This window comes from Protopterus annectens, chromosome 7.part0, assembly GCF_019279795.1.
Source record: "Protopterus annectens isolate FY-2018-M chromosome 7.part0, PAN1.0, whole genome shotgun sequence".
In the NCBI taxonomy this organism is placed as follows: Eukaryota; Metazoa; Chordata; order Ceratodontiformes; family Protopteridae; genus Protopterus; species Protopterus annectens.
The window spans coordinates 1,443,461,589-1,443,488,958 of NC_056739.1; positions in this window are offsets into that span (position 1 = coordinate 1,443,461,589).

Consider the following 27,370-nt stretch of genomic DNA (forward strand, 5'->3'; position numbering starts at 1 on the left):
TTTCTCACACACACACACACACACACACTTTCCAGGGGAGGCAGTGGAATTCTTCTTCCAGTAAAGTAGTACTGTAACCACTCTACATTACTGAACTACAGACCTGACTTAATAGCCCACTGGTAGTATGCTTTGCCAACCTATAGTGCCAAATGGTATTTGTACAGATAATAAATAAATAAATACTCAGCCCCAAGAGCTTAGAAATGTATAAATAAAACAAAATGTATAAAAAAATTACTCAAACAGTAAAGACATCAGGACAGTGCTGATACCCACTAGATATACAGAGATAAAGACGATGCACAAATGCTATAAAATAACAGTTAGATGTATAGACAGAACTCATAAAGAAGACATTTATTTAAACTAGATAACTACCTTAGCTATTTTAACTGACATAATTCTGAGCCCTTGGCCATGCTAAGTACTAGAACAAGGTTTACACATTTCCTGCCAGAGGAAAAAAATACATATGCCAGAGTTTAAACATATTCACAGTCTAAAGTAACAAAGCAAATGAAAAAAAAAAAGATAATATTTGAAATAAGTTTTCTCCAACCTGGAACCAGAATTTTCTTAAGGTACTATGTGGGAGCATGGTAACTTCAAGGTCAATCAATCAACTTAAGATGGTCGTTTTCTATCTCATAATCCCTTGACATAGATAATGCAACATAGAGTGACATGCATGAGAGATTCTGGAGGATGTATATGTCTTCCATGTTCGTCCCCAGTGACTGTTGTATATGTACTCTCTCTCTCTCTCTCTCTCTCTTAGGTGGCAGTCAAACTGCAGTAGACACAGTACACAGGTCCTGGCACATACTTTTCATGTGACAATAAACCCTTACCATGCCTGACCTACTCCTGTTGTAATATATCACTGAAATCAGGTCACCAGCACCTTTATACAACCCTACCACTGGATGGGTTATAACTTTGCTGCAGTGGAAACTTCTTAAAGCAGCACTGCTTTTGTACAGCCCACTATTTAGCCCAAAATAACATTTTGGAAAAAAATGCAAGTTTACAGTCTCTGGAGTTTGTTAGTTTGTGCTGCCTTCCTATGAAGCATTTATTGTTTAAGATAATTGCATGCTTACTCCTGGGTGGCCCTTTGCCTAAATGGTCCTTTGTCTTGCCTCTGCAATTTATACCCTGCAGATGGGAATCTGGAAGCTGTATCAAATAGTCAAAGAAAACCCTTATACTTATGTCTTGAATCTGAATGACCAGAGTTTAAATGAAAGTTTTTATTTCTTTATTTTTGCATGGGGTCAAAGTCCTTATTCCTACATACCCTCACCCCTGCATTACCCTAGCTTTGAGTTTATTAAAGTATGTAAACAGCCATGACACATACAAGCAAAAACAGTTTACATGAAGCACTGTTTGGTCATTCATTTTTAACTGAATGGTGTTCATCTAACAGGTTTTCACTGATGTCACCTATTTCCAATCTAAAGAGAAAATAATTGCTTTACAACTACAATTCTGCCTTCCTATGTTGCGAAAAGGCAAGCTATCTCTTGTCACTCTAAAATCATAGAGTTTATTTTGTTACTAATTATGTCTGAAGGACGATTATTTGGGAAAGCACATTTTTTAAGGGACTCTGTAAACCAGAAAGCTAATTTTAACCATAAGACTTATGCAGACATTAGGTACCATGACTACCATCAGCCATGTATGTCAAAAGGTAAACTGTTTACATAATGTTACAATAAACATGGATTTACCTGTGTAAAATGAAGTTCAGATACAATAAAAAGGCATTTGGTAAGTAATGTAACATTCTCTTTGTATCTGGAGACTATGCTTTAACATGACCTTTGGGCTGGAGCACAGATATTTAAAACTAAGAAACCTATATTTTTCTTTAGATCAGACACTGACCTAGCATGTCTACAATAGTACAATTATTGACGTGACAGATTCTTTTTAATTCTGTCACTTGCACTTTGTTTCTTTTCTCTGGAATTAGAAGTGAATTAAACCCAGGAATTATGTTGTTCAGTTTACAATTCAGTAATCATTAATTACTCATATAATAGTTCATAAATTAATTAATAAGCAGGTAGCAAACAAACATCGTGCAGTGGATTATTTATATAGTTCAGTAAAGACACACACACACACACACACACACACACACACACACACACACACACACACACACACCCTTTGTTCCTTACCTAGTCAGTATACAAAATGGCAGCAGATTTAAGTCCCTATTCTCTCGGCTCGGCAGCAACAATACAGCAGAAGCAAAGTCCCTCTCAGCAGCATTCTCTGTCCAAAATGGCAGGCAGCACAAAAGTCAGCAGTTTCTGTCCGAAACAGCAAAGCCAGCATTCTGGACAGCAACAGTTCAGAGCCAGCATTCTGGGCAGCAACAGTTCAAAGCACTTCCTGCCTGCTCGCAGCCAACCGGAAATGATGACGTGAGTTCCTTGAGCTCAATTCTGACTGGCTGGTAGTGCTGACGGAGCTGACATCATCACACACGTGATGACATCAGCTCCGACAGTGCGTAAATTAAAAAAATAAAAAAAACAAAAGCAAAGAAATCGGAAATGAAGGGGAGCCACTCGGGAATCATAGCACCCCTTCATTTGGACCCCAAACTCAGTACAAACCAAGTAATTTTGGATGGTTGGGAGGTTTGGGTGGAGCTTGGTCATATTTATTGGAAAAAATAGAACTTCAAATACAACCAACAAGTAAAAAACCAGAAAAACAACTAAAAGTGCCAACTGCACACAATAAGAGAACGCTGGTAAGACCCAAATTACAACTTTATTGTTGCAAACCACGATACAAAAAATCCCAGTAAAAGTAAGCGCTTTCGGCGGATTAGAATAACCCGCCTTCATCAGACAATTAGTGAACAAGGGCAGAAACCTTTTATACTTAGTGGCCCAATGATGTAAAGGCACATAAATTAGTTACATAACATAACTCCAATAAAGCTCTTAAAGGAATAGAGTTACCAGCAACTGTTAAAAAACCATTACAGGCAATGCATTACATTGCTATGTTAAATCGAGTTAGTTAGTATTACACTCACATGAACCAGAACAATGTACTTGAAATGCATGAAAAAATAAATAATAAAAATACTATAAAGAAATGCAGCAATAAAATACATAAAAACCCCAAAACTACCATACAGCAAGAATAGGACACCCTGAAAGGTCCTGATATTTATCATACTTCAATCAAGTCCAACTACAATCGATTGAACTGACCAAATAGAACTTGTATGGCAAATATGTTTAAGTTTTTCATTTTGGCCAGGCTTAAATGACAGCCTGTCCATCAGTAGTGTACTTAAACTAAAAGCTCTTAAAAGATGAACCTCCATGAGTAAATATCGATATATATATATATATATATATATATATATATATATATACACACACACACACACACACACACACACACACACACACACACACACACACACACACATACACACACACACACACACACACACACACACACACCATGTATACATTAAGGTTTGCAATAACCATATATGCCATTTTTATGCCTTTTTAATTTATTGAACGTTGATTATGTGTTATTTTTATGCATTAGTAAGGGGTAAATGTTTTTTATGACTCGTAAATTAACAGGAGATGATGTCATTATTTTTAGTATATTTAAGGGAAGTAATTGGTGGATTTGTGTATCTGATGAAGTTCCCGATAATTTTGGGATCAAAGTGCTTATCCTACTGTGATTACTACTGTGTCTTAATAAGGGGTAAATGTTTTTTATGACTCGTAAATTAACAGGAAATGGTGTCATTATTTTTAGTATATTTAAGGGAAGTAATTGACGGATTTGTGTATCTGATGAAGTTCCTGATAACTTTGGGATCAAAGTGCTTATCCTACTGTGATTACTACTGTGTCTTAATAAAGTGGAGTGATTTGCCTTTTCTCTACGTCTGCAGTTCCAAGATTCATAGTTTGGCTTGGTTTTTGCTCTGGGAGATATACCTCTCTCCAGCATGTTTTGCTAATATCACAGGCTAGGTTGAGATCCCTGGAATGAGTGGCTGTTGTCCCATTTGATTTGCAGATGTACAGCATTTCCATTAGGGCAGTGTCAGAGACTGGTCTATATGCCAGGCACAGATCTCATTTCAGCAACCTGTATGATACAGATTACAGTGACAGGGCTTTCAGTCTTTTCATGTATGACATATTTCGAAGGCCCTGGATACTCTTGGATAGAATTTTCTGTGGCCTCTCCAGTTGCTGTAAGCGTCTGGTGAAGTATAAACAGAAGAGAGCATTGTACTTGACTAGTGATCTGATAAAGGTCAAGTACAGTAGAGTTATAACCTACTTAGTATTGGATGCGATGCCCTTATTTATGAGATGTGCCATGTAGAAGGCTTTCCTTATGACTATGGACACATCGTGATTGAAGTTTAGTTTGCTATCAACCTGAGTTCCCAGGTCTCACACTACTGCGTTTGAACTTAAGGCTGCTATCTATATCATAATTAGCATGGGCTACTTCTTTGCCAAAGGGGATAATGAGGCTTTTTCTTTTTTTTTTGTCTAGTTTTTGTCTGTGACTTTGGCACAAATCATTTGTCTGTGTCTGTCCCTCCTTCTGTTGTATGTTAACATCATTGGGGGACTCTACAATTGCATCCAGTTTACAGCCATCTGCAAACCTGGTAAGCCACAGGCCATATACTTTCATCTATACTTCCGGGAAATAGATTTGAAACAGTAGAGGGCCCAGCATAGATCCTTGTGGTACTACACTGGTAACTGGTCTACTGCTGGAATTGAATTCCCCCAACTTTGAGACTTTGTGCACATTCTGTTGGTGAACCAATTGGCAACCCATCTATTGAAGTATGGATTTATCCCCAGCTGGGAGAGTTTCTCATTGATTCTTGAGTGGAGAGTTGTGTCAAGCCCTTGGCTAAGTCAGTATGGGCAGTATGTACTGCTTTGCCCCTCATTCAAGGGTTTGGTGACATTTTTAAAGAAGTTCACAAGGTTTAATAAGCAAGATTTATCCTTGACAAAAACAAACTGGGTCGGGCCCAGAGTTTGGAGGTCTTTTATGTTTTTGTTGATAAGGTCCGTGATGATTCTTTCCATGGCCGTATGGATAAGGCTGGTTAGGCTTATGAGTAAATAGTTCTCATGGTTGGTTGATGGACCCCCTTTGTGCAAGGGGATTACTGCTGCTGATCTCCACATGCCAGAACAAAGCCAGTGCTCAGGCTAAGGTTAAAAAGAGTGCCAAGTGTTCCCTCTATGTCTTGTTTTAGATTGTTTAATATGTGGCATGGGATGTTATCTGGCCCCATAGAAGCCATGTTTTTAATTTTGGAGAGTGATTGTATGACCTGTTCTTTGGAGATACTTGGTGTAGGACTGGTGTCAGGAATGCCTTGAAGTATGTCTGGCGGGGTCAGGTGGTGAAGTTATTGCCAAATCTGTCAGCTAGCAGGTTGGCAATTTCTACAGGTTCAGTTTAAGTGGTACTGTCCACTGTAAGTTTGGGATACAGCTGGGCATTCCCTTTTAGGTTTCAGATGTAGCTAAAAAATGCCTTATGATTATGTCTTTAGCTAAGGATGCTAATTTAGACTCATAACTAGCATTAGATGATTTTGGAAAGTATCTGATTTACTTGTTCAAGCTGTGGATAGTATTATTTTTCTGTTGACTAAGTTCCCTGTTGTTCTTAGATATCAGTTTCTTTCTCAAGAAGACCTGGTTTTGGTCCTGTCAGGTAAAGCTGAGTTGATACATTTGTTTAAGTGGCTATATAAAGCATTTATGTACGCCTCTGCATAGGAGTTAGTCCTGGCTGTGCTAGCAGGGGCTTTGAAACTTTTTATACCATCAATTAGTACCCTATAGTTTGCTTTGGAGAAATGTTTCAGTTGTTTTGCTTCTGTGGGAAGGGGGGTCAGGTCTGACACACAGGGAGTAGTGCAGTGACCCCCTCTACATGATGATGAGCATTACGTCTAGGATATTTTAACCCCTTGTAGGGGTGCAGGCCAACTTTTCCAGGGGATTTGAATTAACAAAGCCTGGAACCTCAGAGCAATCATGCTTGTGCTTGTTTAAGTTGCCCAGCTGATGGAAGGATAGTTGAAATCTCCCATAACCAAGGTGTTTGGCTGTATCCTCAGTGGCTCTAGCAAGTCCACATAGGTGGTGTGTCTCTCCTAGTTTATGGTGGGGGACCTGTAGCTGGCAATGATGTGGTAGGTTATTTTACCAATGGTTATTTGGACCTGGAGTAGCTCAAGAGAGGCCTACTGTTTTATCAGTCTTGAGGTGTATTTGGATTTCATGAAGCTGGATCCACCTTTGGTTCTTTCACATTCATTTTGAGTCTAAACATGTGAAATGAATTCATTGTAGCCTTGTATGGGCTGGGTGCTCTCAGCAGCCTTGAACCAAGTCTCAGTGATTGCACAGATGGCAGCATCTTCCAAGGTGAGAGTGGTTACAGGCAGTGCAGTTTACTATTTAGATGCCTAATGTTAAGCAGCATGACCTTGAGTTTTTTGCTAGTGGGTTTCTTTACATTGGATGTTTTATTTTGACATTGCCTGAAAAAATACACTATGTGGGAGGTAAGTGTCTTTACCAGTATCCAAAAGCCTTGAGGAGACAGTTGAAGGCCATCTCTGGGAATAAAGCATGGTGTCCTGACTATGTCTTTCCAGGCTGACAGATACTGGATCCCCTTGGAGTGACACCAGAAGATAAGCCAATTATTGAAATTGATCATTTTTTGTCTGTTATTGTGGTGTCATAGAATCATAGGAGGCTACTAGGCTAATGGCCCTGGGCCCTTACAAGCCTAGCCAAGAGTTTATCCCCAAAAAAGAAACCTCTGTCAGTGAGGGACAAAAGTGGAATCCCTGGGACAAATTTGTGGTTTCCTATCCATTCACCAAGATTGCACTTGTAGAGGGTCAACAAGGTACTCTGTTTGACGTGTATGGGAAGTCTATTCCTGAGAAAGGGCAGCCTCTGGGAGACAAACCTGTCTCTCCAGCAGGTTTTGTTGATGTTGCATATTAGATTCTGGCCTTTTGAGCAGGTAATATGTGAGGAGTTAAACTTGTGGATATGGAACATCTCTAGTAGGCCAGGGTCCGAGATTGCCTTGTAGGCAATACACAGATCACTCCTGAGCAGTCTGTATGATACCGAGTAGAGTGATCACGATTTGAGCCTGTCCACATAGGACAGGTGTTGGAGGCCATGGATTCTCCTTGAAAGGTATTTCTGTGGCCTTTACAGTTCGTGCAGATGTTTGTAGAAGCACATACCAAACGGGGCATTATACTCAATTATGGGTCTAATGAGGGAGGAGTATAGAGAGGCAATAACCTCATTTTTTTCTGTATGCAATCCCTTTACTTATGAGGTGAACCAAGTAAAAGGCTTTTCTGACCACTGCCGCTATATGATGGTCGAATGTGAGATTGTTGTCAACCTGAGTATCCAGGTCTCTCACCGCAGGTTGTTTTCATTTAACTGCATTTATTTTAACTGTATTTGTTTTAATATTGCCACACACTCAAGTGTGCTAGCTTGCACTGCATTTAAAGTATTTTATTACCTTTTTACCTGTTTTTTCTGAAAAAAAAAAAAAAAAAAAAAAAAGCTCATTTCCTGCCATTCCTGTTACTAGAGTAGTCCAGATACAGATTTGCTGTATTCAGGACTATTTTGTATGTTTCTGAGTTCCCCAGACCTTTCTGTGCTAGAAGGAAGCCTTCCAGCTTATCAGTGGGAGTGGTAAGCACTAGGTAGCCTATTTACCACAAGAGGAGTGGTTTCTGGCTCTGAAATTGTAGTTTATTGGCTGTTTGAGCAGTTTTTCAACTTTCTGATTTAAAAGCCCATGTTTGCACGGGTTTGTGTGCCGCGCAGCGCCGCTAAGCTTTGGTAAACTATTACCAGTCTTCGAAAGTCTGTTCTGCAATTTTTCCCTTAGATATTGTTAGTTCTCTTTGCTTTTGCACTTTAATTAGCTTATTCTCCTAGCACTTCATCAGGCTTTTTGTAGCAATTATTGTAGCACACATAAGTGCTATCAGCACTAGGCGTCCTATAAGGAAACAGCTCCAGTACTTAGTAATGATGACCATCCCTCCTAGCATGTCTAAAGGTCAGTTCCCTGTGCTTTCTTCTGTTAACCTGCTGAACTTGGACATTCTGAGGCAGTGTAGCAAGTACCTCCCAATACTTAGACTTGTGAGAGATGCACTTATATCTCTAAATTGGAAGCCATGCACTCTCCAGTCAAGACAAAAATAGCTAGTCAAGAGGAGAAGGTGAACATCTGCACCACACCACATGGAACACATAGCCCTCCAGAACACCCACCATCACAGCCCTCATATAAAAACACAAACCACACACCCACCTTTGTGGAGGCTCTCAACAGAAATCTACCCAAACAGCAGAGATGTCCAAGGCAGAAATGCACTTGATCACCACAACACAGCACAAACCACAAGACACATAGCTCACCTACACAGTGTGCCCCTCAACCTAAGCCCCTAAAGCAAAACAGTTTGCCCAATACAATAATCATAGGTGACTCAATAGTGAGGCACACTGATGTCCCACTCACTAGGTTGAATAAGAAGAAGGTAACAGTCAGATGTTTATCAGGTCCCAGAATCCGACACATAAGACAGACACTCAGGTCACTCCACAACAAGTACAAATATGATGCTCTCATTGTCTATGTGGGTGTGAATGACCTGAGACGCAACTCCCTGGACTACATAAAAGCGACATGGTGGAGCTCTCGGATTATGTGGCCCAGGTAGGTATGACCGTAGCCCTGAGCAGCATCCTACCATCGCCCGGAATGATACTGCAGTACGAACAGAAAATTATTGACTTCAAAAATTGGCTAAATTTCTGGTGTCATTCTTAGTGGATCCAGTATCTGTCTGCTTGGGATGACATGATTGACAGACCTTGATGCTTTGCCAGAGATGGCCTGCATCTATCACCCCTGGGTTTTCAGGTACTGGCTAAAGCTCTTGCCACCCCTATAGTGCCTTTTTTAGGTGATGTTTCAAAGACCAAATTACCACTGTAACACCTATAAATAAATGCAATCTGAGGGTCATGCTGCTCAACGCTAGAAGTCAAAGTCTGAAGATGCACTCACTCAAGGCACTTGTCAAAATGGGGAACATCGACATTTGTGCTGTAACAGAGACCTGGATTAAAGCAGCAGAAAGTACCCCATGCGCTAGCAGGTTATAACTCATTCTACACCTTTCTGCCCCAGAACATGGACCAAAGCTCCAAAGGCAGTGGTGTCTCCATATTCATATAAGATATGCACACCTCCACACTAGTAGCCCAGTATAATGCACCTGAGATACTCCTGGTACAACTAACATTGGGTAAGATAGCAATTCAGGTCATAGCCTGCTATATGTCCCCAGCCATGTCCAAAGACTCTCATTCCAAATTCCTAAGCACCCTAGAAACTATTAAGATCCAATGCAACACTCTCATACTATGTGACTTCAACTACCCCTCCATCAACCAGGAAAACTACTCATGCACCAATGCATTGGCCCAACACTTTCTGGAATTCATCAATTCTAATGCCCCAGACTAGCTCATTCTTATTCCCACTAGAGGAAGCAACATCCTTGACCTGGTTATTACTAACATGGGCATCCTTTGCTCTACACCAATATTCAATTCCTCCCTGGTTAGAGACATCCACAAACGTATCACCATAAATCCACATTTCACCCCCCCCCCCCCCCGCAAAGGTATCTACCATGAAAAACTTCTCCAAAGTTGACTGTGGATTCCTAAAAACAGAGGTGACTAACTTCATGGCACCCATGCCAATGGAAAATAGATGCATGACTGCCAAATCATACAACGAACACGTACATAAATGCATGGAATTAGCCATACCCAACATAATCAAAATGCTCTCCTGCAAAAAAAGGAAACCAATCTGGTGGTCCCCTGCCATTAATAAACTCTACAACAGTACGAAGAAACTGTTGCAGAAAAAGGTGAAGTCCCAAGACTGGAAAAATTCCCTTATTAGCCTCAACAAAAAGTTGAGATCCCTCATCAAAACCTCCAAAGCCAGCTATAAAGGTAAAATTGCAGCAGACACTAAAAACAACCACAAAGTCTTCTATAGTTATATCAAGAATCTCCATGGCAATACCCATATTTGCTCTGAGTTACTGCACAATGGTAGCTCCTATACTGAGGCAACAGATATTGCCAACATACTGGCCGACAGATTCAGTGCCAACTTTACCCCCCTCTCTCCCACAAAAGGACCAATCTCAATACCGGAAGAATGTCAGGCACCCAGCATTACTGCAGAACAGGTTAAAGCTGCATTGTCAAAGGCCACGAATACAGCTTCCATGGGACCTGACATTGTCCCTGGCTGTGTTCTACATGAATTACAAAGTGAACTGGCACCACATCTGTTTGACCTGCTCAGTCACAGCCTCACCTCAGGCTTTGTCCCTAATGAATGGCGCACTGCTACAGTCGTCCCTCTCCATAAAGGAGGATTGACTAATGACCCTGGAAATTATCGCCCCATTAGTCTGATGAGTCTGATATATAAGGCTATGGAGCGCATCATCATGGACCTAATTAACAAGGATATAGGGAATCTCCAAACTCTAGATCCTACGCAAGTTGGTTTTGTGAAAGGTAGCTCATGCCTGCTCAACCTGGCTGACTTCTTTGAGTCAGTCATCAGAGTTTTGGATGAGGGTAAGGCAGTTCATACAGCCTACCTCAATCTGGCCAAGGCCTTTGATACCATTCCTCACTCATGAATTATTGATAAACTCACCAAACTAGGCATTAACCCCTATATCATTAGGTGGGTTGCAAACTGGCTCACAGATAGAACCCACAGAGTGAAAGTAGCGGACTCCATGTAAGACTGCTGACCTGTCACGAGTGGAGTCCCACAGGAATCAGTCCTGAGTCCTCTCCTGTTTGTCATCTACTTCTCAGAAGTCCAGGCCAACACAGAGGGACTCTGGCTGACCACGTTCACAGACAACTGCAAGCTGGGAGCCATTGTTATCTCTCCAAGTGATGCAAACATCCTACAGAAAGGCCTCACTGAGACCAATGTCTGGTGTTGAAACCATGGCCTTAAGCTTAATGCCAAAAAAATGCATCGTCATCCCCTTTGGGAAAAACTCAGTTCCCACTAATTGCCGCATTGATGGGAGCCCACTGAACATTGAAGGCATTATAAGATATCTGGGGACACAGGTTGACAGCAATCTCTCCTTCGACCACTACATTGCCACTGTAGTCAGAAAATCCTTCTATGTGGCACATCTCTTTACCAAGGGTTTTGCATCCAGGAAGAAAGAGGTCATCATTTCTCTCTACTCTTCCCTGATTAGACCAATCAAAGAGTATAATGCCCTATTTGGCATGTACCTCACTAGACATCTGGAACAGCTTGAGAGGCCACAAAAGTACCTCACGGAGAGGATCCTAGGCCTTAAACACATGTCCTACATGGACAGACTCAAACAACTCCAGCTATTCTCCGTCTCATATTGTCTACTAAGAGGCAATCTCTGCTTGATTTCCAAAGCCATGTTTGACCCAGCTCTGTTAGAAATGCTGCATCTAAAGAAATCCTAATCCCTCTGCACCACATGCTCCAGAGACTTCAACCTTATTACCACAATCAACAGAACATGCTGGAGGGACAGGTTCATAACCCAAAGACTGCCCATGCTCTGGAATACACTTCCCATACATGTCAAGCAGAGCAGCTCACTGGCCCTCTTTGAGAGAAATCTTGATGAGTGGATGGGAAATAGAAATCTCACCCTGGGGATCACTTCAGTGGCTCTACTTGATAGCGGCACTGGGAACTAACGTTGGTTGACACAATGCCAGGGCACTTCTGTGGGCTAGGCTTGTAAAGGTTCCATGGCCACTAGCCTAGTACATGCCTAGAAACCTATGAGGTAATTAGTAGGGGCCGTGATTTTGCCAAAATGGTATGATAATACATTTTTTCTTGCATTAACTTGAGGCCATGAATTTGGCACCAGTCATTAGTTGCTGTGAGACCAGCTTGCAGTATGTTAGCATCATTTGGGGAGTCAATGACAGCACCTAACTTACAGTAGTCCACAAACTTGGTTAGCCACAGGCATTTTTGTTTTCCTGGAACTCTGAGGAGATGCCAAATAGTAGGGGCCCAGGACAGATCCCTGGAGAACTCCACTAATGACAGGTCTGCTACTGGAGGTGGAGGTGCCTATTTTGACCTTGTGGGTCCTGTCAGTGAGCCAGTTGGCCACCCACCTGATGAGACAGAGATTTACACCAAGTTGTGTTAGCTTTTTGATGATGCCTGAGTGGGTGATTGTGTCAAAGGCCTTGGCCAATTCAAGGTAAGCTGTATTGGTGACAGTCTCAAAGAAGTCAACCATGTTCAACAGGCAAGATCTGCCCTTCACAAATCCGAACTGGGGTGAGGTCAAGTGCTTGGAGACTGCCTATGTCCTTGTTTATGAGATCCATAATAATACACCCCATAGCTTTACATATCAGACTTGTCAAGCTAATGGGGCAGTAGTTTCCAGGGTCAGTAGTGCCACCACCTGTTTGCAAGGGGATGACAATGGCAGTTCTCCACTCTGCTGGAATGAAGCCTGTACTTATGCTGTGGTTGAATAGGGTGCTCAATGGCAAAGCTAGTTCTTGTTGGAGATGGTGCAGAATACAGCCTGGGATACTCTCAGGTCACATGGAAGCTGTGTTCTTTGTCTTGGATAGGGCCTTTAACACTTGATCTATGGAGATGTGAGGTGCAAGACAAGTATCAGGAATGTTGAAAGGGCCTTTGGGGGGGACAGGGGGTTGAAGTTTGCACTGAATATATCTGCTAGCAAGTTGACTAAGTCAGCATGATCAGTGATACTGCTAAGTACTAATTCGGAACAAACCTGGGCTTTGCCGTGGAGGTTCCTGACATGACTGAGGTACTCTTTATGGTTTCCCATAGGCAAGTATTGGTTCATAATTGGATTTAGAAGTTTTAACTAGTGATATAATTTTTTTGATGAGGCTAAGGATAGAGTTTTTTTAATTTGGAATTTGCTCCTTTTTACCCTTGGACAAAAGTTTCTTCCTTTTGTTGTAAAGCCTGTTGAAAGAGGCTGTCCATCAGACAGGTTTGTGTTTCCTTGAGGGGCAGGTTTTAGTTCTGTTGGGTATGGCTGAGTCCATGCAGTTGTACAGGTGCCTGTATACTGCACTGGCGTAATGTTCAGCATAGCTGTCTGCATCCCCTGAGGAGGGTGGTAGTGTGAAGCTACTGATACCTTCCCTTAGGAGGTTGCAGTCAGCTTTTGAGAAGTTTTTTTAGCCTGATTACTGCTGGTTGGGGGGGGATAGAAACTTTGAAACTTTGAATGAGACAAACTGATGATCTGATCTCACCAGAGAAGAATGTACTGTGGGAGTGGTGCAGCAGTTGGCCATGAGAACTAAATCCATAATATTATCTCCCCTTGTTAGGGATGAGACAAGCTAGTGTGTTAGAACTGATGAAGTCAAAGAAATGTTGGCTGAGTGCATTAGTGTAGGAAGAGTTTACCCAGTCTATGGTGGGGTAGTTGAAGTCACCAAGGATCAGGGTGTTAGGGAGTACCTTGATGGAGTCAAGTAGATCCAGGTAGGAGGAGTGAGTGTCCTCAGTCATGGAGGAGGGTCTATAGCTGGCTATAACTTGGATGGGTGTCTTGGCTACTGTCAGTTGCAACTGGAGTAGTTCCAGTGCATCACACTGGCAAACCAGTCTGGAGGTTTGCCTGTTCTTAATGAAGATAGAGACTCTAGCACCCTTAGTCTTCCCAACCTCATTTTGGGGTCTGAAAGTATGGAATGAGGTATAGTCTGGTAAGGCAGGGATGCTCTTGCAGCCCTGAATCAAGTTTCCATGACCACACAGACATCGGCATTTTCCAGTGGAAAGTGACCCTTCAGTGAGTGAATTTTCAGGTTAAGGCTCCTAGCGTTAAGCAGCAAGTCCTTCAATTTGCTTTTTGACAGATCTTCCTAGGTGATGTTAGAATGCTGCTTAGGGCTAGGGACAAACCTGTCAGGCTCACATAATTTTATAGTTTAATCATGTCTTTCATCATATAGTCCAGAGAGGTATGTCTCAAGTCATTCACTCTGACAAGTACAATGACAGAATCATAACAGGAGTTGCTGCTGAATGATTTGAATGCATGCATGATTTAACATATCCTGGCACCTGACAGGCAGCTGACTGTGACGTTCTCCTTGTCAAACCTGTTGAGGGGGACATCTGTGTGTCTCGCCATTTAGTCATCTATGACCAGGACATTTGATTTTGAGCTATTTTGTCTTAAGGGCTTAATTGTTGAGACACCAATATGCATGTTGTTATCTGAAATGGTTGATTCTGTTAGTGTGCCAGTATGTGTGGGGTATTTGCGCTTGTGAGGTCTCTGGTCTTTCAGTAGGCTGTTGGTTCCTCCGCATATGTGGGTTTGCATGTCTTGACCTTACCATGTATGAGAGTAGATGTGTGTGAGGTGACAACCTGTTTGATGTATTGTTTATTATTATATTAGAGGACTAATTCTATTTTCATTGTACAGTTACATCTCTCGCATGCTGTATTTGTTTGCTTTAGGAGCAAGTGGTTGTCTGTATACATGAGGCTATTGCTACATTGCCTTAGGATGCCCATGTCAATCAGGATGGCTGGAGATATGTCGGGAAACTGACTGTCCATAGCAGTGGTTAATTCTTAAGTACTGGTTTGTGACAGGGCAAATTAGATCAGCTATCACTCTGGGATTAACAGGGGAACTTATTCTATAGAGTAGAAGATCAGGGATGAAAAGTGAGTTGCTTGCAGTACAGAGGTGCCCGTTGAGAAGCAGGGAAGCCTGGGAGGGTTTCACTGACTAGTATCTAGGGAAAAAGTGATTTTTTGTCATCTGTGTCTATACAGGGCTCCGCTAAACCCCATTGTGCAGTGAGCAGTAAATGCAAGGCTACTAGTATGCCAATAGGAAATCACACAATGATTCTTCCTCTAGCAATCCCCAGCTCAGACAAGGTTATATCTACACCCTTCTGCTCTGCCACAAGGGTGCAGGGGAGCCCTTAATGTAAGATGGATGAATTTGAGATCAAGTGTATGAAAAACAGGCTAGATTCAGCAAGTCTGGATCTAGTCTATGCTAAAAGCAATATTTAAGTACAAAACAAGTGCAGATGATGAAGCAGGCACAAACAGTGAAAACAGTCCAACAAGCACAAATTAATGCAGCAAAATAATAAAATACAGTTGAAAAAGTGCATATCAAACTCAGAATATACTCATTTTCTTTTTCTTAGCTTTGATGGCTTGGATTCAAGCAGAAAACTCTAGACCACTGGTAAAGGACACCAAACGCAGAGCAGCTCTGGCCTGCCTTACATCCTCTAGTTTTGCTCCAGCAAGGATAACACTATTCAGTGTTCATTATCTTCTCAGCAAATGAAAGTATCAGTTCAGTTCCTCTAATAATTTAATCTCCAAATACAAAAATATATTTTCTGACCAAATGTGAAGAATCCTCAATTTCTAATTCAGTAATATCTGCTCTATTAGTTGTTAAAAAGTAATGATCTTCATCACCATTAGCCTTATTAATCCCACTATTTCCATTGTTTATTACATTTGCAAGTGTACGATGCTTATCCAGCTGGCTTTGTACATCACAGCTTGAGCCATGTTGCCAAGATTTGGCTTTCTCCAATTTTTTCTTACAGTAATGTTTTTCAGTCTTTCGATGTTCAGTTTTGATTTCTTTCTTTTCAGCTGCCCCATACCTCTTTTTTCCACCTTGTATTTTGAAAAAAAAAATTCCTTTTCTGTAGACTGAAGGTTTTTTGATAGAAAAATGTTATTTTCTGTAATCTGCGTGCTACATAACAAATCAGTGTGGTTTCTAGTATGTACTCTCGTTGCTTTACAGGCATGTATCTTTTTCTTGTTTACTTGTTGCTTGCTGTGAACTTTCTTCCTTCCTTTCTTTATTTCCTTCTAAATGCTCTGAATCCTCAGATTGCTGATTACTTGTATCCATAATTCCAAAGTTGTCACTGGCATTATCTTGTTTCATAAGGGTTAAGTGATCTTTATAGACAATATACACATCATTTCCTAAATGTGTTCTATTTCCTCTTAGCATAACATTATTTATGTAATCAATCCAATCATTAATATAAGTAACAACAGTTCTCTAAGCCATGCCAATTGCACAAGTGCAATCATCATTAGTAAATCAAGATTTACTACTAATAATGGTAAACAAATCATTCAACTTTTGACATGAGGAACATAGATCACCAGTGTTATCAGTCTTGCCTTTAAATATAGATAGCATTTATTACACTGTACAAGATGTCGGTGCTTTAGCAAATCACGAATGGCATACTCATTTAAGGAATCCATATTCAGCTGCCAATGAATAACAAATTTGAAAAGAAGGGAATAATCAAAATCAGTTACCACAGAATTCAAAGAGAACGTAAATCAAGTTCTGTGAGAAAAATCACACAAACAGTATACAACTAAATATTAATTTAAGTACAGTAAAATTGTTGTTCTGACTGTACAAATTGTGAAAGTCGCACAAAAGCTGGAATTCCTTTAAATTGCACGTATTAGCTTCTGCTCAAAATCACACATCGTTTTAGCTGTAAAGATTAATAAATCACAACCCAAAACAAGATTGTTTAGATAAGCTGTGGATTGTCCTGTCTGCAGTCTGTTTGAATTTATACCTGACTTGGGATATCTAGAGTTTGCTTGTCTAAATCCTATCCCTTTCAAACAACTATCAGTGGAAATTAAAGATAAAACAACAAAATATAAATCAAATCAAATGTTCTTGTTTACAATCTAATCCTTCCTTCCTACAAACAGTGAAAAACAGTGTTAAATATAAATTCATATAATAACTTCTCTTAACAGACTACTTTACAGTCAATCACAAACCACTACAGGGTTGTTTAGATAAGCTCTGGGCTTTCAATTACTGGCTAAAAATGTATCCATCCCCATAGTGCCTTTTTTTTAGGCAATGTCAAATTGACAAACTTATCTTCATAGCAAAATCATCCTCAAGGTGCTACTTCTCAATGCCAGGAGCCTAAATAAAAAACTATACTCCCTCCAAGCCCTGCTCATGCTTAATAATATAGACATCTGTGCAGTTACCGGACATGATTTTAATCAGCAGAGAGTACCACGGCAGTGCAAGGTTTCAGTACCTTCCACACTTTTAGTCCAGTAGCTGCACTGAGAAGGCTAAAAGTGTAAGAGTCTCAATATACTTAAATATCAAGCATATTGCCAGGGTGGTCATACAAGATGACGCGCTGTAATTCCTCCACATGCAGATTGCTAGAGACAAAATCCCATATCACATTACTATAGGTCACCCTAAACATCCCAAAAAGCATCTCAGTTCATACTTGGACCTACTGGAGACACAAGCCATCCAACCTATACCCTATTCATGAGATAATTTAATTACCCCTCTATAGACAGGGAATCCTACACAGCCTCAAATCTACAGGCACAGAGATTCCTGGACTTCATAATAATAAGCACTCCTGTCCAAATAGTAATTATGCCAACTAGAGGCTCCAACATACTTGAAACCCCCAAGAACACAGAAATATATGCTGAAATGATGTCAAGAACTCTGTACAACTATGTCAATGGCTGCTTAGAGACTGCAGTAACTACTAGAAGCAAAGCCAGGAATAAGCTCAAAAACAAACTGCTCTGGTGTTTTCCCAAATTAAACAGGATATACAACAAAAGGAAAAAAAAATATGGTAAAAATCAGGAAGAATAATTCCCATAAAGATAAAAACACTCTCATCTAACTACATTGGCAAGTAACTGGGCCAATTATAGGTTCATGGGCTCATTGGAGATTACTAGGCTAGCAGCTCTAAAGCCCTTACAAACCTAGCCATGTTAATCCCCCTAAGTTGCCCCTTCTGTCCTTATTAAGTGAACTTATTTTGCAGAGCTAGACTATGGTCAACACACTGACTCCCCCTGTCCATGAGGGACAAGGGTGCCACCCCAGGTTCATTTCTGGTCTCCCATCCTTTTGTCCAGGTTGTGCCTGAATAGGGTCAGTGAGGAGCTCTGCTTCACATGAATTGGAAGTTTGTTCCAGAGTAGTGGCAGTCTCTGGAAGACATATTTTTCTCTCCAACATGTTCTGTTAATGTCACAGGCTAGGTCAAAATTCCTAGAGAAAGTGACTCTTTTGCTGTTAGCTTTGCATATGTGAAGAATAGCCATAAGGGCATAGTCAGAGACTGCCTTGTAGGCCAGGCACAAGTTTCCTCTCAGCAGCGCATGCAATACAGAGCAGTGACAGGACTTTTAGTCTATCCATGTATGTCATGGTTTGGAGGCCCTGTATTTTCTTGGTGAAGAACCTCTGTGGTCTCTCCAGGTGCTGCAGGTGTCTATTGAGGTACACACAAAAGGAAGATTGTACTCTGTTACTGGTCTGATTAGGGTCAAGTACAATGGGTCTATAACATCCTTAGTCCTGGATGTGATGCCCTTACTTATTTGGTGTGCAATGTAGAATGCATTCCTTACTACAAAGGAAACTTGGTGGTCAAAGTTTAGATCACTGTTTACCTGTGCTCCTAGGTCTCACACCACTGGGTTTAATCTTAGAGGGGATGTTGGCAATACTGTAGTTAGGGGGAATTCTACTTTGACAAAGGGAATAATAATGCACTTTTTTGCATTTAGTTTTAGATGGTGGCTTTGGCGCCAGCCATTTGTCTGTGTTATGCTTTCCTCTGGTATGTTAACATCACTGGGGATTCAGTGATTGCACCCAGTTTGCAATCATCAGTGAACCTGGTAAGCAAAAGGACATCTAATTTAGCCTGGACTTCTGAGAAGTAAATTCTGAACAGTAAAGGACCTAACACAGAACCTTGTGGTACGCCATTGGTGACAGGTCTACTTGTAGAGGTAGAGTCACCAGCTTTGATAGTATGTGTTCTGTTGGTGAGCCACCTGGCTACCCATCTAGTGACGTAAAGGTTAATCCCTTATTTTTAATTCCTCCAAGTCTTTTGGGTTTCTAATACCATGACAGGAATGAACCCCTATCCTAAGTCGAAGTACGATTAAAGTTCATGAAATTAGCAGTATTTCAGTCTTTGATATCAGCCAGATTTGGTCTTCACAGCATCCGCAATGTGCCCAACAATGACTCTTTCTGCAATTTGTATGGGGTTACATGTAATGGTAGCATATCTAAATATGGCTGTAGATTCTTTTTTATAAGACCCGTTGCTCCTACTACTATTGGAACTGTCCGGGTATCTTTTTTCCACATTGTTCTCATTTCTGCCTGCAAATCCTGATATTTTATGACCTTGTGTCTCTGTACGCAAGACACTGTAGTCACTGGGTGTGGCAATTTCAATGATCAATGCTACTTTTGTCTTCTTTTCATGGACCACTATATCCAGTTTTCTAGCATCTATCTTTTGAACTGTTGGTAGTGAGTGATCCCATGTGATGTAGACCATCATTTTTTATGATGCTTTGTGGCTCATGTCTCCAGTGTTTTTTAGCCACTTCAATACCATAATGTTTGCACAATCTCCAGTGCAACAGTCTTGCCAAATTATTATGCCTTTCATTATGCAGTCCTTCTGCCATTAGTATGTCACGACCAGCAACAAGGTGTGCGTCTGCTTCCAATTCTGTTTTATAAAACCTACATTAGTCTGTTTCTCCCATGTGTTCAATGGACTTTGTAAATCAAAGTGTACGTAGCCCACCATCACGGGCTACCAATATTAACCTTTCGTCTCTTGGTTTGAATTCACCTCTCCTTTGCTATTCCTACATTCAGTACTGATCAACATGACATTCTTCCAGACATTTTCTATACTTGCAACTATATTTATGCATTTTTTACATTTCTTGCCTTTTCATCTGGTCTTTCACCTTATATTCTTTCTTTTGTTTTTTTGGCACATTTTGTTGCTGCCTGATTTTTTATCTACTTCTGGTTTGATTTCCATTCCTGCTTGATGCCGATATGTTTCTGCTCGATTAATCAAAGAAGTCAACTTAAATTCATTCTTCTCATGTTTCAAAAATGTCACTATGTTTGGGTCTTGTGATGTCAGCAGATATGAGTGCAGTCCCACAATTGCAAATCTGTATGTGTAATCAATTTCAAGGAGGCCTATCCCTTCTCCGGAAAGGAGAATATATAATCTTGGTATGCTGTGATTTTTTAAAATCAATTGGTGAGCATGAAGCATCCTTCTTGTTTTCCTGTCTCCTCTATCCAACACATTTTGGGGCCAGTCAATCACTCTAAAACTGTAGGATAGGACAGGAAGAGTAAATTGGTTTATAGCTTGAATTTTGTTCCTAGATGTCAACGCCACTGTTTTCAGGATTAATTTAAGTCTTGTAAAGTATTCCTTACCAAGTTTTATTCATATTTGTTCTTGTTTCATTGTTGATCCTTCATCAATTCCAAAATATTTTAGTACTTAATAAATGAGTCTAAGGGTCAGCTCTCAGTGTTTTCTCCTGTGTACCTGATGAATCTGGGAATTTTGTGGCAATGTAGCAATTGCCTCATGTACACAGACAACCATCTCCTCCTACCACCCAAAACTACAACCTGTGAGAGATGCACTTATATACCCAAACTGGAAGCAAAGCTCTCTTCACCCAAGACTGAACTAGACAGTCAAGAGGAGAAGGTAAACACTTGTACCACACCACACTCATCACATAGTCCCTCAAAACCTACACCACCAAAACACACACATAGAAACACAAAACACACACCTACATTCACGGAGGCTGTCAATAAAAATCTGCCCAAGCAACAGGGACCACCAAAGCAGAAACGCAAGCAACCTCCACCCCCCCAACACAACCCAAAAGACACATAGCCCACAAACTCAGTATGCCACTCAACCACAGCCGATAAGGCATAACAATGTACCCAGCACTCTAGTCATAGGTGACTCTATAGTCAGGCACACTGATTTTCCACTCACCAGGCTAAACAAGGAGAAAGTTACTGTCAGCTGCCTGTTGGGTGCAAGGATCTGCCACATAACGCACGCACTCAGGTCACTCCACAACAAGTACAAATATGACTCTGCCATTGTCCATGCTGGTGTGAATGACCTGAGATGTACCTTCCTGGACTACAAGAAAAGAGACATGGAGGAGCTTTCCGATCTTGTAGCCTAGGCAGGTATAAGCCTAGCCCTGAGAAGCATCCTGCCATCACCCAGAATGATACCACAGTACAAGGACAAAATGATTAACTTCAACAATTGGCTAAGCTTCTGGTGTCATTCTAAGGGGATCCAGTAGCTGTCTGCTGGGATGACATGATCAACAGACTATGATGCTTTGCCAGAGATGGCCTGCACCTGTCACGCTTGGGATTATGGATACTGGCTAAGGCTCTTGCCACCCCTATAGTGCCTTTTTTAGGCAAGGTTCAAATGACAAATTCACAACCGTAACAGGTACAAGCAAGCAAAATCTGAGGGTAATGCTACTCAATGCTAGAAGTGTAAACCTCAAAATGCACTCACTCGAGGCACTCCTTAAACGGAGAACATTGATGTCTGTGCAGTGAGAGAGACCTGGTTCAAGGCTCCAGAGAGCAGTTCTGAATTACTAGGCTATAATTCATACCACACCTTTTGGCCACCTAATCTGGACTGAAACAATAAAGGTGGAGGCATGTCCATATTCATTAAGGATATCCACACCTCCAGGCTAGTTGCTCAGCATAATGCATCCGAGATTATCCAAGTGCAACTAACTCTGGGCAAGACCACAATTCAAATTGTAGCTTGCTACAGATCCCCAACCATGCCTCAGCATTCCCACTCCTCAATTCTTGATAGACTAGAAAATATTAGGGCACAACCTAACACCCTAATAATGGGCGATTTCAACTACCCTGCCATTAACTGGGAAAACTACTCATGTACCATCTCTTTTGCTCAACGTTTTCTGGAATTCATAAATTCCAACGCCTTGGATCAACTCATCCACACCCCCACCAGGGGTAGCAATATCCTAGACCTGGTCATTACCAACATGGGCAACCTGTGTTCCACACCAGAAGTCAGTTCCTCATTGGTCAGATCCGACCACAAGCTAATCACCCTAAACATCCACATCCTGCCCCCAACCCCCATTAAGGAAACCACCGTAAAACAATTTCTCCAAAGCTAACTTCACGCTTCTTAAGACAGAAGTGGCAAACTTCACAACACCTATGCAGACAGACAATAGCAGTACGACTGCTGAAACCTACACAAATGCACTTTATAAGCACTTACATGAGTGCATGGATCGTGAAATCCCTAACAGAACCGAGATGCTATCCTCCAAAAAAAGGAAGCCAATCTGGTAGTCCCCTGCCATAAACAAACTCTACAACAGAAGAAAGAAACTGTTGCAAAAAAAGTAAACTCTCATGATTGGAGGAACTCTCTGGTCAGCCTCAGTAAGAAGCTGAGATCCCTCATAAAATCCTCCAAAGCTAGTTATGAAAACAAAATTGTCACTGATTATAAAGACAGCCATAAAGCATTCGATAGCTATGTCAAGAATCTCAATGGCAACACTCAGATCTGCTCTGAGTTACAGCACAATGGCACTAAATATACAGAACTAACGATGTTACCAATATCCTGGCAGATAGGTTTAGTGCTAACTTTATCCCCTCTCTCACCCTCTAAAGGCCCCATCTCTATACCTGGAGAATGCAAAGTTCCTGTAATCACAGCTGCACAGGCAAAAACCACACTCTCCAAAGCCAAGAACACAGCATCCATGGGACCTGACAACATCCCAGGTTGCATTCTGCATGAACTGGAACGAACTTGCACCCCACCTAATTACCATGTTCAGTCATAGCTTTACCTCAACCTTTGTGCCCACTGAATGGCACACAGCGATGGTCATCCCACTCCACAAAAGGGGGAGCCACCACGGACCCTGGGAACTACCGCCCCATTAGCCTGACAAGCCTGGTCAGCAAGGCTAAGGAATGTATCATCATGGAACTTATAAACAATGACATTGGTAGTCTCAAACTCTGGACCCCACCCAGTTTGGGTTTGTAAAATGCAGATCATGTCTCCTAAACCTGATAGACTTCTTTGAAGTAGTCACCAAAGCCATAGATGAGGGTAATTTGGTTCACACAGCCTATCTAGATCTCGCCAAGGCTTTCAACACCATCCCCCACTCTGGAATTATAGATAAACTCACTAAAACAGGTATAAATCCCTATGTCACAAGATGGGTTGCCAACTAGCTTACTGACAGTACCCACACTGTGAAAGTAGCAGACTCCAAATACGACTTCAGACCAGTGACAAGTGGAGTAACACAGGGTTCAGTCCTGGGTCCTCTCCTGTTTGGTATCTACTTCTCTGAAGTACAGGCTAACACAGAAGGTCTTTGGCTAACGAAGTTCGCGGATGACTGCAAACTAGGAGCCATAATCGAAACTCCTGATGATGTGGACATCCTACAAAAGGGCCTCACTGAGACAGATGCCTGGTGTCAAAGCCATGGCCTCAAGCTTAATGCCAAAAAGTGCATTGTCATCCTTTCTGGTAAAAACTCTATACCTATGAACTACCACATAGGTGGTAGTCTACTTAACACCAAAAGTGTGATAAGAGACCTTGGGACACAGGTAGACCGTAGTCTCTCCTTTGATAATCACATTGCCACAGAAGTCAGGAAATCATTCTATGTGGCACACCTCATCACAAAAGGTTTCTCATCCAGGAAAAAAGAGGTTATTGTTCCCCTCTACTCATCACTCATTAGACCCATTATAGAATACAGTGCCCCTTTTGGTATGTACTTCACAAGACATCTACAACAACTGGAAAGGCCACAGAAATACCTCACAATGAGGATTATCAACCTCAAACAGATGCCCTACACAGACCATCTCAAAAAACTCCAGCTTTACTCCATCACATATCGCCTACTCAGAGGCGATCTCTGCCTAACATACAAAGCTATGTCAAACCCAGAGCTGTTGGACATGCTCCACTTAAAGAAATCCCAATCCCTCCAAGCTATGCGCTCTAGGGAGCTAAACCTTGTCACAACAATAAACAGAACATGCTGGAGGGATAGATTCCTGTCCCAGAGACTTCCCATACACTGGAACAAACTACATACCTATATCAAACAAAGCTCCTAATTAGCACTCTTCAAGAAAAATCTTGATGATTGGATGGGAGAATGGACATTCACTCTGGGGATTACTTCTGTGGCTCTGCTTGACAGATGTCAGCATTTTCAAAGGTGAAGAATGCTTCCTGAGAGTGCAACGTCATGTTTAAACTTCTAGCATTAAGTAGCAGAACCTTGAGTTTTTCTTGGGTGGATTTTGGTACGCTGGAAAATTTCTTGTTTTGACAGTGCCTAAAAATCCTCTATGGGTAGGCAAGTGCCTTTGTCATTATCTGAAAGCCAAGAGGAGACAGGTGCAGACCATCTCTGGCAAAGCAATGTGGCCTGTCAACCATATCATCACAGGCTGATAGATACTGGATTCCCCTGGACTGACACCAGAAGCTAAGCCAGTTGTTGAAGTCAATCATTTTTTGTTTATACTGTGGCATCATCCTGGGAGAAAGTCGAATGCTACTTAGGGCTAGAGTTATTACTGCATTGCCTCAATATTCTCATGTTAATTAGGCTGGCTGGACAAATGATGGGGAAACTGTTTATCCATTATAGCAGGTTTTTACTGCATGAGCTATTAGGGAAAGGAGCAGGCTAGACTGACCAGTTTTTGCACAAGGACTATAAAGCTGTTAGGGAAAGGAATTGGCTAGAGTGACCATTTCTTATGCTAGGACTATCAAGGTTTTTTAAATTGAGGGTCATGCATGATAGGTGTGGCAACACTGCTGAGTGTGCAGCTATGTTGCCATCAATGCAACAGAGAAGCCTGTGAGGGTTCTATTAACAGTTGTCTAGGAAAAGTTGTGTTTCGAGGCATTTGAATTTATACAGGGCACCACTAACCCCTACTGCATGATGAGCAGTGATGAGCAAATGCAAGGCTTAACTAAAGACTAAATTAAACAGTTTTAAGATAATCTACCAATAGGAAAGTACACAATTAACCTTTCTCCAGCAATCTGAAGCTCAGTCAAGGCTTGATCCACACATTTTTGCCACAAGGGTGCATGGAAACCTTTCTTAATGTAAGATGGCTGGTTTAATACTCCTGTGTAACATAAATGGGCTAGATTCAGCAGGCCTTAATCTAGATTATATTATCTAGGCTGAAAATACAGTTGAAAACAAGAGCAGAAAATACGCAGTCACAACAGTAAAAAGCAGAAAAAAGCAGAAAAAAGTGCAGTGATGAGATACAATGCAATTTAAAAAGTGCAATAGAGACACAAAATACACTTATTTTCTTGATGCAGAAATCTCAAGTGTTTCTCCAACCTAAACAGACAAGACTACCTGCCAGCGCACTAGACAGAAAATCTGCTGATATCTTAATGTAAAAAATAAGCATTTGCTAGAGTGTAAGAATACACTATTTTATCCAGCAGCTAGCTAGAAAATGAATTCAGATCAAGTAAATCCATAGAACAGACAGTGAGAGGCAAAATGCACTTTTTCAATAAAAGCACAAGGAAAGGCAAACACATAACTCAATAATATCAAGAGCAGTGTAGAAACAGAGGAGCTTATTAATCTCAATTTATAGTAGGGGTGTGCAGCTTAAAATCACCAGGTTTAAAAGCACATAAAAAAGGGGTTATTGGATAGGAAACACTAGCAGGGAATCACCAGCAGTGCTTTACTTTGTGCAGGCTTGAAATCTTTTCAGCAAAGGACAAATGGCCAGATATTCATTGTTTATTTAAGTGTCGCTCAAGAGACAATTAACCAATGAAAAAAAAAAAAAAACGTGAAATATGCAGCCTAGATAATTTAAGTGTCTACCTCTCACATAGAACAAAGCCACCAGGCCAAGCTGATCTCTTACCTTTGTCGTCTGCGGTTTTTGGCTAAATTGCAGTAGTTTTACTATTTTGTGTGTGTGTGTGTGTGTGTGTGTGTGTGTGTGTGTGTGTGTGTGTGTGTTTGTGTATGTGTGTGATTTTGTGTGTGTGTGTGTGTGTGTGTGAGTGTGTGTGTGTGTGTGCTTGGCTAAAGCATTATATTTTTACTATTTTTTTTTGGGGGGGGGTTAGGTGTAATTTATCTGCGTTTTGTTCAGCAGATCAACCAAGTCCACAACAAGTATGGTCATGAATGAGTCACATTTTCAAGTACTCACGTTCTGACTTGTAATAGTTGCTGCTCACATCTATGAACACTTTTTCATCTTTTAATCACTAACATTTCTGGGCTGCAATATTCCTTTAGCAGTCCTCTTTCATTCCATCCATGGATCTCTAATAGAGTTAAATAAAGTCTATGTTGGGTAAAAAAATATTTAATTATTGTTTTAGATAGTGTGTGTCTTTCAAAGCTTTTGCTAAATGACTTTGAGCCAAATGGGTTCTTATAATTCACAACATGTGCACAATATCAAATATGAATTGTTAAATTTGGAAGTATTTAACTTTTTAAGATTACACTTGCCATCAGTTGGGAGAGTTTTGGTTTTGATGTTTTTTATCATATTGTATCTTGCATATTCTTAAGAATGAATTACAATTAGAAAGCATTCAAAACAAGTCTTTAATTTCACTTATGCTTAGCTCAATTAGTATGTATTCAAAAATCATTTATCTAACTGATATTTTTACAAAGGGCTATTGGCTGTATTACATGAGAAAGCTGACAGTGAAACCCTTTGTGTCACTGCAAAAGTTAAAACTAGCTTATATGAACTCATTCTTCTGGTTTTCTAAGATGATGCTCCACGAAAATCATTTTAAGAACTGTAAAATATGTGCATACATGAAATATGAATATATAAACACACACGCCATTTGTATCACACAGAAAAATAATGCATAGAAGGGTGAGGATTATCATAATCCTCATTTTGAAGGCAAACCCATGAATGAGGATGGATAACTGGCTCATAGTAATGCCTGGGTGGATAGTTTGAAGGACTTTTAAAAGGAAATATGAAGGAAATTGACAGTATACTGTATGTGGCAAACTAAACAGT